This window comes from Sceloporus occidentalis, unplaced genomic scaffold (assembly GCF_023333645.1).
Source record: "Sceloporus occidentalis isolate IW3139 unplaced genomic scaffold, rSceOcc1.0.p SCAF_4, whole genome shotgun sequence".
In the NCBI taxonomy this organism is placed as follows: Eukaryota; Metazoa; Chordata; class Lepidosauria; order Squamata; family Phrynosomatidae; genus Sceloporus; species Sceloporus occidentalis.
The window spans coordinates 133697989-133706795 of NW_028316984.1; the positions used below are offsets into that span (position 1 = coordinate 133697989).

Here is an 8807-nt window from a genome sequence, read left to right on the forward strand (position 1 = left end):
AGGATTCTGGAGACCAGGGTTTGATTACCCACTCAGCCATGAAACTCACTGAGTGACCTTGGGCATGTCACATGAACTCAGCCTCAGAGGAAGAGGTATTGGTAAACTTCCTCTGAACAAATCTTGCTAAGAAAATTCCATGACAGGGTCACCCTAAGTTGGAAAGGACTTAAGGGCACACAACAACAACAGCAACAACAACAACAAACATTACATTACATTGGCCAGATATATAACAGTATTGTCCTGATGACTTTTGCTAAGCCTACAGATTCTTTTCAGCAGTTTGTGGATGCCTGATCTTATCCTTCCTCCAAGGATCTCGCAGCAGTGTACTAGCAAGTCTAGCCCTACCATTAAGCAGAGTGAGGAGCAGAGGCTGGGCGGTGCAAGATGAACAAACTGTGTGGGCCCTCAAAACCCTGGCTGCTGTTATCAGCTACAACAGAGAATGGTGTCCCATTTCCAGTGTTGAGGGTGAGAGTCAACTGCCAGTGGAATGGGTAGATTGATGGTTTCCAATCTACTGGACACTTTAGAACTGAAGAAGTGCCATCTTGTTCTTTGCTTTAGGCAGGAAAATGCCTTAGGTGTGCCTAAAGTGCCCCCTTCTACTATACATACACTTTGATATTCCTAACAACTTTGTGATGTAGGTTAAGCTGAGCAATAATGAACACATCAAGGTTGCCCAATAAGCCTCATGGCTGAGTGGAGTATCAAACCTTTGCATAAACTATTGGTTTAACTGCTACCCCCCCCCCCCCCCAATTAGTGGAAAAGAAAAAATACCTCCAAATATTTAGAGTGTGGTGAAGCTGAAATTGAGTGATTCTCCATACAGTCTACTTTCTTATTAATGTGTCACAACAAGTAAGTAGTAACAGACTAACACAAATCAGAGAAGGATAAGCTGGCACCATGGACAAACTGGAATTTATTACACATTGCTCATCTCCTCAACTACAGAGGTGAAAGGGAGGAGGATAGGATTTTTGAATATTCTTCACATTTGGCAGTGGGAGAAAGGACATCTTTCAAGGAGTGGGTTGGGCTACCACCTTTCTTCCTAATGCAAGGTGCCTGTTGTCATCAGCTGCCTTCAAGTCGACTTCAATTCATGGCGACCCTGTGAGTAAAACATCTCCATGACCCCATATTCTCAGTACTGCAAGTTCATACCTATGACTTCCCAATCTAGCCTTCTGGCATGACGTCTTCCTCTGCTTCTACTACCCTCTACCTTTCCCAGCTGTCTTTTCTACTGAGTTGTGCCTTCCCATGATGTGGCCAAAATATGACAACCTCAGTTTAATCATCTTGGCTTCCAAGGAGAGTTCGGGCTTGATTTGTTCTAGAACTGACTTGATTGTCTTTTTGCCTGTCCATGTTATCCTCAGCACTTTTCTCCAGCATCACTTCTCAAATAAGTTAATTTTCTTCCCATCTGTTTTCGACACTGCCCAGCTCTCACATCCCTACATAATGATGGGGAATACAGTGGCTTGAACAATTCTTATTTTGGTAGTCAGTTGTATATCTTTACTGTTTAGGATTTTGTCTAGTTCTTTCATAGCTGTCCTTCCCATTCCTACTCTTCTTTTGATTTCTTGATACAGCCAAAGGTTTTGCTATAATCTATAAAGCACATGCTGATTTTCTTTTGGGATTCTTTGGCTCATTCCATTATCCATGGTATATTTGCAATATGATCCTTCATGCGTCTTCCTTTTCTGAACCCCACTTGCACCTCTGGGATTTCTCTCTCCATCTATGACCAGAGTCTATTCTGCATGACTTTGATCACACTTTTGCTTGCATGGGAAATTAACACTATGGTCCTACAGTTGTTGTAGTCTTTTATGTCTTGTTTGTGGATAGGGATGTAGATTGATGGTTTCCAATCTACTGGACACTGTTTTGTTTTCCATATTTGTTGCCATATTTTAGTTAATGCTTGGATGGATTCTGTCTGTGTGAATTGTAGCAGTTCAATTGGTATATTGTCTGTTCCTGGTAATTTATTCTTTCCAGTTTCTCTTATTGCAGCTTCCACTTCACTTTTTAAGCAGGGCTCTTGACCGAAGAAGAAATCCTTTCTCTGAGGGAGTATTCAACAAACACATCCCTTATCTATAGTCTGAACTATTACAATCTGTTTGATCATTTCATTGTGCTACACTGTCTAGTTCAAACTCAATGATTTTTAACTCCTTTTATTTTATATGCAACCTCACCCTATATATATTTTCTCAAAAATAAGCAGGGAGAAACATAGACATTTTGCTACAGCAGATCATGAGCAAATTCTACCCTTCTGCCTCAAGATGAAAAGTACCCAAAGCCAGTCAAGTTATTATGACCAAGGAGACAGAAATTCTTCGGGCACTATTCTTTCTGTCTAGCATTAAAATGGCAATAATATTAAGTTAAATGACTAAACTTTTTCAGCACTTTGGTGCCTTGCTCTGCCTACTGGTAAAGTCACCCCTGGAAGTAAGTCTCACAGAATTAAATGGGGCCAAGTAAATGCAGTCATGGCCTTGCTCTTCTCTGATGTTCTTTATTACAGATTTTGGCTGTCATCACACAAAAGGAATGAGGACAGCTGAGGGAAACTGCGAAGCAGGCTACATTACACATAGTGGCACTGGCAAATATCTCTGCAGCTTGACAAAGTCCACAGGCTCCATGAAACTTGCCAAGTGCCTCTGGGTAAATGCAAGGCAGGAAGAAGTGTATTTTTCTGTGTGTCAGTGCCTGTTTGTGAGCATAAGACAAGGGCTGTGAAAATAAGGTGAGGAGGAGGCAGGGGAAATATTATACTTTGCTGTGGGTGAAAACTCTCTGACCTCATTGTTCCATTATATTATAGGGGGAGGGCCCATTACTCTGGAACAAGGGTTGGCAAGAGAGTGCAGATCTGCAATATAAAGTATGTACATAGCACAGTTGGATGGCCAAATGTGGATAGCAGGGGCCTTTTTCCTTAAGTGTAGAAGTGAGAACAATGGTGCATTTATGCAATTTTAGATTCAGGACTTAAATGGTTATACTGATGATAAAGGGTATCATTTAGGTCTTTAGATAACAATGTATATTATTTCACTCATTTCAAAATGTGCTAAGCCAGGACTACTGCATTTAGAGGGCTTTGTGTTCATGCTACTGCACAGAACCCACCAGTCTTTTTCTGAGGGTACCAGTGACTAACATCTCAGCAGGAGCAGTTTATCATTCTCATACCAAGCTAAGCCAAGCCCCACTAGCTGAAATTCTGAAACCTGCACTTCTATGAGTGTATCTCTGTCCTCTATCTTTTGACCTTAATCAAAACTCAAAACAGGTAGTGTCTTGCTAATAAGACTCCCTACAAATACATATGTAGTGCCTTCTCCTACCAGTGCTGCTCTCTGTCACTTTATTCAGTCTATATTATTAGAGAAGTGTGAAACCAAACTGTGTCAGGGCATTTCCTAGGCTGCTGCATGGAAGTGGGTTCAAGGTGTATCTGTCAGGAATTATAACATGCTTTGGAAAATGTAAGTAAGTTTGCTGTTCCCTTTCCACATGAGATGACATATCCACATTGCAATTCCTGAAGCCTACCTGTCATAAAGCCTCAGTCTATCATGGAATTTCCTTACCAAGGCTGGCCAAAGACATTTTGCTACCTGAAACAAAGAAAAAAATGATACTCTTGTTATCCCATGTACAAATGCTAACTGGACTGACAGGTGTTTTTTTTTTCTAGTATAAGTGAGAGAGCACCTTTCACCTCACCTGACAGCAGGAGTCTAGCTTAGGGCAAAGGGCAAAACACAAGGCACACTGTAATCTGTTCCATTCATTGGAGAGAAGAGGTATCGAAACTGGGAGTCAAATCTAAGAACAAACTAAGGATTTTTTTTAAAAAAAAAAAAAATCTACCTAATGATGGATACTGTGGCCACTGATAGTTCCACCCAGTGCTGGATTTCCTCCTGGGAGGGTAGGAAATAAGAACATGGATAAAAAAAATGAATGCCACAAGAAGGCCATAAATGTGGTAACTATTTGGACAGAGCTTGGAAAAGTTACTTTTGGATTACAACTCCCAGCCTAAGCCAGCATAGCCAATGGCCATGGTGACAGAAGGATTCTGGGAGACATTGTCCAAAGGAATACCTTTTCCAAGCTCTGCATTGGACCATGTAAGATACTATCAAAGGAATACACCTTTCATGTGGGGAATATCATTTGGGCAGAGAAGATGACAGCCCTTCTAGAAATGAGGCACTAATGCTATCTGGAGGCTGGTAAAGCTGAGTCATGCGAGAGATGTGAAAGGAAAATCTGGAGAGTTGGGCTAAATGACAAGTCACGACAAGGCAGTAGGGAGATGTGGGTGGTGTGGGGGGTTAGAGATGCCAAGTGATTGATAGGTGCAAACCCAGAGAAAGAAAGAGAAGCCAAGGGGATGTAAAAAGGCAGAGGGTGTCAGCAATTGTACTACTATATATTCAATGAAGTTTCTGGGAACCTTTAAGTCTTTGCTCCTGCTTACAAAGTTGTTCTCAAGGGCCTGGAGAAGATGGGGCAAAAGGACTGGCCAGAGGCCACTCCAGCTCCAATCACTGCAGGACCACAGCAACCAAGCACCATAGTCCCAAGGGTGACTGCTGCCACAGTCCCAAATCTGCTTCTTTTGCAGCCAGGTTTGGGTCACCTTAGGCAGCCTCAGTGCAGCCCCAGTGCAGTTTGGGGGCATGTGTCGTCTAATCGCCATGCCCCCAAACGATGTGGAAGGTGTCTTTTTTGCCCATCTGTTTTGAGCCATGGTATCTGGGGTTACACAGAGCAGGGGCAGTTCTTCTTACAAACCCTAGCAACTCCTTCTCACATATGTGCTCATTATTTGCAAATATTTATATGTCGCCTATAGCCAAAAGTTCCAAAGAGATATGACTCAGTAAAATATAAAATGTACACAAAACACAGAAAACAACACATATATTCTTTCTGAAGTGAAAGACACAGATACCAGGTAGGACTGAACAGGGAAAGCTTGCTCAAGTAAATAAGGACCATTGGAGCATGTCAAAGTTCATGCCCTCCAGAAAGTACAATAGGTAGACCACCATTCTTTAACAGAAGGACTGTTACATTCTAGGAAAGTTGATCCAAGAGTGAACAATTTTGTCATATGAGAGACCTAGGTCTCTCTATATGTATATGCCTTCAGGTTGCCTGTTATGGCAACCCCATAAATTTTATGGGGTTTCCTTAGGCAAGGAATACTCAGAGGTAGTTTGCCACTGTCTTCTTTTGCAATATAGGCTACAGCATCTGGTATTCTTTGGCAGTTTCCCATCCAAGTACTAACAAGGCCAGACCTTGCTTACCTTACCTTCCAAGATCAGATAGGATCTAGTATCTTCAGAGATTTTAGCCTAGACCCCTAGGTCTAGTAGGTGGCAAATTCACCTTGATTCCAGTTCATTCATTTCTGTTACTGAGGTTGGTCTAGGCAACAGATGAGAAATAATGAAGGTAGGCAGCAAGCCCTTACCAAGAGGACACCGGATCATTCTTCTGATAATTAAGAGGACAAACATTTACCACCAATGTCAGGATTTAAATTTCAGAACAGATCTCTGGAAATGATGCCAAATGCCTCACTCCAAATAGTTCCAGTGCAATCAAAGACCCACCCGTACGGTGGCTTAACTTTGAATAACCAAATATTCCTGAGTGTAGCTCACTCAAACAGATTCCTTTATCTGAAGTAAAACTGCCATAAGCTTTGTCTTGATGCTAAGTGTATGAACACTGTGTTGATCTCTCTATTGTACTTACCTGTTGTGCTGCTCCTTTGTTTTTAGGTTTTGTTGTTGGTTTTTTGAGACTCCACTTGATACAACCTGTACTGTTTATGGAGAGACATTCATAAATAACCCCAGTTTTTACTAGGAGAGAGAGATAGAGAGAGAGCGCCAGGCTTGGTTTCTTGTGTCATTCATGCCCTAGCAACAGCCAATGTCTTCCATATCAGTGTGGTGGGGAAGATGATCTGGAGTTTGGTGTGAGTATTTAAGGAGCTGTCCAAAGTGCTGAATATAATTTAGGGATAAGATTCAATTCCTTGGCTTATTGCTTTAAAATTCTGCTTGAAATTCAGAGTATATTCATGGAATGTTCTCTAAAATTTCAGGTGTATGTGACATCGAAACAAATCTTTCAAAACAGTGTCTGCGTGTGGGATTATTAACAGCAGTATCCTAGGCACTATTCATTAGGTGGCCAGCTCAATAGCAAGTGTCACTTGGGGAGTGAATATGAGCTCAATAGCAATGGAAGTGTCACCTTTGAACAGCTGGAATCTTGGAAAAACAAGATTTTTGTAAACAGAGGGAGGGAAAAAGTATACCCTCAGCATAAGAAGTTCAAGGGTGCAAAGGAGTTGTCAAAGAAGAGGAAGAGGAAGGAGGAAGTGAAAGGAAGAAGGGTGGAAGGAGGAGGGGGAGGAAGAGGAGCAGGAAATTCCTGTGTAAAACTACTTTTTGGTGATTCTGATAGTTATTGCATTAGCTGTTGCATAGTGCAATCAAAGTTTATAATCCCCGTCCTTCATTTTTTCTGCACAGGCGGGGAATCTGGCGCAGAGAAACGACTCAATAAAAGTGCCTGTATGTGTGTGTGTGTGTGTGTGTGTGTGATGGGTACAGCTAGAACTGCTCCTATCATTAAGCAATAAGGTTGCTGCCTGAGGCAGCAGATTTTGAGATGTCATGAAAGCAAATCGTAGTTGCTTATTAATGTTGTTTTCCCTCCAGAAATGGTAGCTGTGAGATTTTTCAGCTCATGTGCCAAAATAACTTGGATCTCTTTTATGTTCCATGCATCTCGACTTCGGTGAGTGATGGGCAGGTGATATTTGGTGCTCTACCTCATGCAGCAAAAAATCCTGGGCACTGCTACCAGATAAGCCTTACTCTACTTTAACCAAGTGACCTATCAGCCCTACGGACCCTGAAGCCAGTCTGGCAGAGCAATCGGCACCATATCATTCCAGAGAACCCAAGTAGCCTGAGGACTGGTCATCATTTCAGTACTCCCGCTCCCTGGGTTCATCCCTGTTTCTCGACCTTCGGTCCTCCACACTTCACCTCCCAGAATCCCCTGACCACTGGCCAACCTGGATGGGGCTGATGGAAATGGATGCCCAAAATATGCTGGTGGTGGGAGAGAGACGGGGCTTTAATCCCTGGTGTGTCCAGGCAGGTTCTTTCAGCCTGGCTTCTCCGCCAGTTTAGGCTGCTGCCAGACGGCAAAAGTAACGCAGTTCGACACAGCTATGGCTCCATTCTATGGCATCCTGGGATTTGCAGGTCGTTGTGGCACCAGAGCTCCCTCACAGAGAAGGCTAAATGTCTCAGAGCTCAGAGCTCCGCTCTGGACCCCACAACAAACTCTGACTCCCAGAATTCCATAGCCTGGAGCCAGGGCAGTTAAAGCGGTGCGAAACCGGGTTATTTCTCTAGTGTGCATGCAGCCTCTTTCAGCTTCAGAGGATGGCAGTGGCAACCCCCCTCTGAAGAAACTTGCCAAGAAAACCCCATGATAGGTTCAGTCTGGCCTAGCGGTTTGAGTGCTGGACTATGACTCTGGGCAGGGGCCAGGGTTCGAATCCTGGCTCGGTCACTGGGTGACCTTGGGCGAGTCACACTCTCTCAGCCTCAGAGGATGGCAATGGCAAACCCCCTCTGAAGAAACCTGCCAAGAGAATCCCATGATGGGTTAGCCTCAGGGTTGCCATAAGTCCAAAATGACTTGGAGGCACCCGACAAGAACGAGAACAACCGCAGAAGGAGCAACCTCCCCCCCAGAAGCCAGGAGCTTGCTAAACGCCCTTCCCGGGCGTCGTCTCTAAGGTGGCCCCGCACACCACCCCCACCACCCTCCCCCCGGGCAGCAGGAGCAAAGCCCTCCCCTCCCTCCCTCCCTCTTTCCTTCCCTCTTTCCTGCCTTCCCTCCCTCTCTCCCTCTCTCCCTCCCCAGGCACCTTCTCCTCTCCATCGCTTCCCCTCCTTTGCCCTTCCAGCAGCAGCAGCAGCAGCAGCAGCAGGGTCCGGGGGCTCCGTGGCTGCTCCAGGTCCTCTGCAAGGAGACGCCGGGATCCAGCCTCTTTCTCCCCCGAGAGAAACCTGGGAAGGAGGACCCTCTTCTCCCTGCAGCCCCGCGGAGACCCTCTTTCCCCTTCTCCTCCGTCCTCCCCCGACCTCGCTCTGCCCTCCAGGGAGACTCCCTCCCCTTGGCTGCTCCGGCTGGGAGCTTCGCCTGGGGCTGGGAGACCCTGAGCTCCGGGGCCCCGACGAGAGAGAGAGAGCCCTTGGGTTCTCAAGGGGGAGTTTGAGGAGAGAGAGCCTGAGGCCGCAGTTGGTAGCTTTGGAGTGAAAGGAGGCCCTCAGGGGACTCTTGGGGCGTTGGGGGCCTTCTCTCTGCCAGGAGAGCTCTCCTCCTCCAGCCCCTCAGTCCCCAGTTGACAGCTCTCTCTCTCTCTCTCTCTCTCTCTCTCTCTCTTTGGGGGAAGAGTTGGCTTGCTCTTCTTTGGCTCTCCACTCCTCCAGGTCGTGCTTTTGGCAGGCCTTTCGCCGCCTCTGTCGGAGGGCTCTGGGGCCCAAGGGGAGAGAGCTCTTCTTCTCTTCGCTGCCCCGCTTTGCAGCTTTGGAGACACCGAGTGCCCCGAGGAGAGAGAGCTCTCCAGCTGGGACTTTGGGGAGGCATCCCGCCTTTCTCTCCTCAGAGAGCTCTCCTCCCCTCAGTCC

General features: G+C 45.5%; 1 long non-coding RNA gene across 1 annotated transcript; it reads right to left on the minus strand.

Annotated features, from left to right (window-relative positions):
- Positions 1 to 929: 929 nt before the first annotated feature.
- LOC149314639 (uncharacterized) lies at positions 930 to 8311 on the minus strand. The gene is made up of 3 exons (XR_016281133.1): positions 8045 to 8311; positions 3610 to 3674; positions 930 to 1129 (listed from the first exon to the last, which is right to left on the minus strand). It is a non-coding gene; the product is annotated as an uncharacterized LOC149314639 (long non-coding RNA).
- Positions 8312 to 8807: the final 496 nt, after the last annotated feature.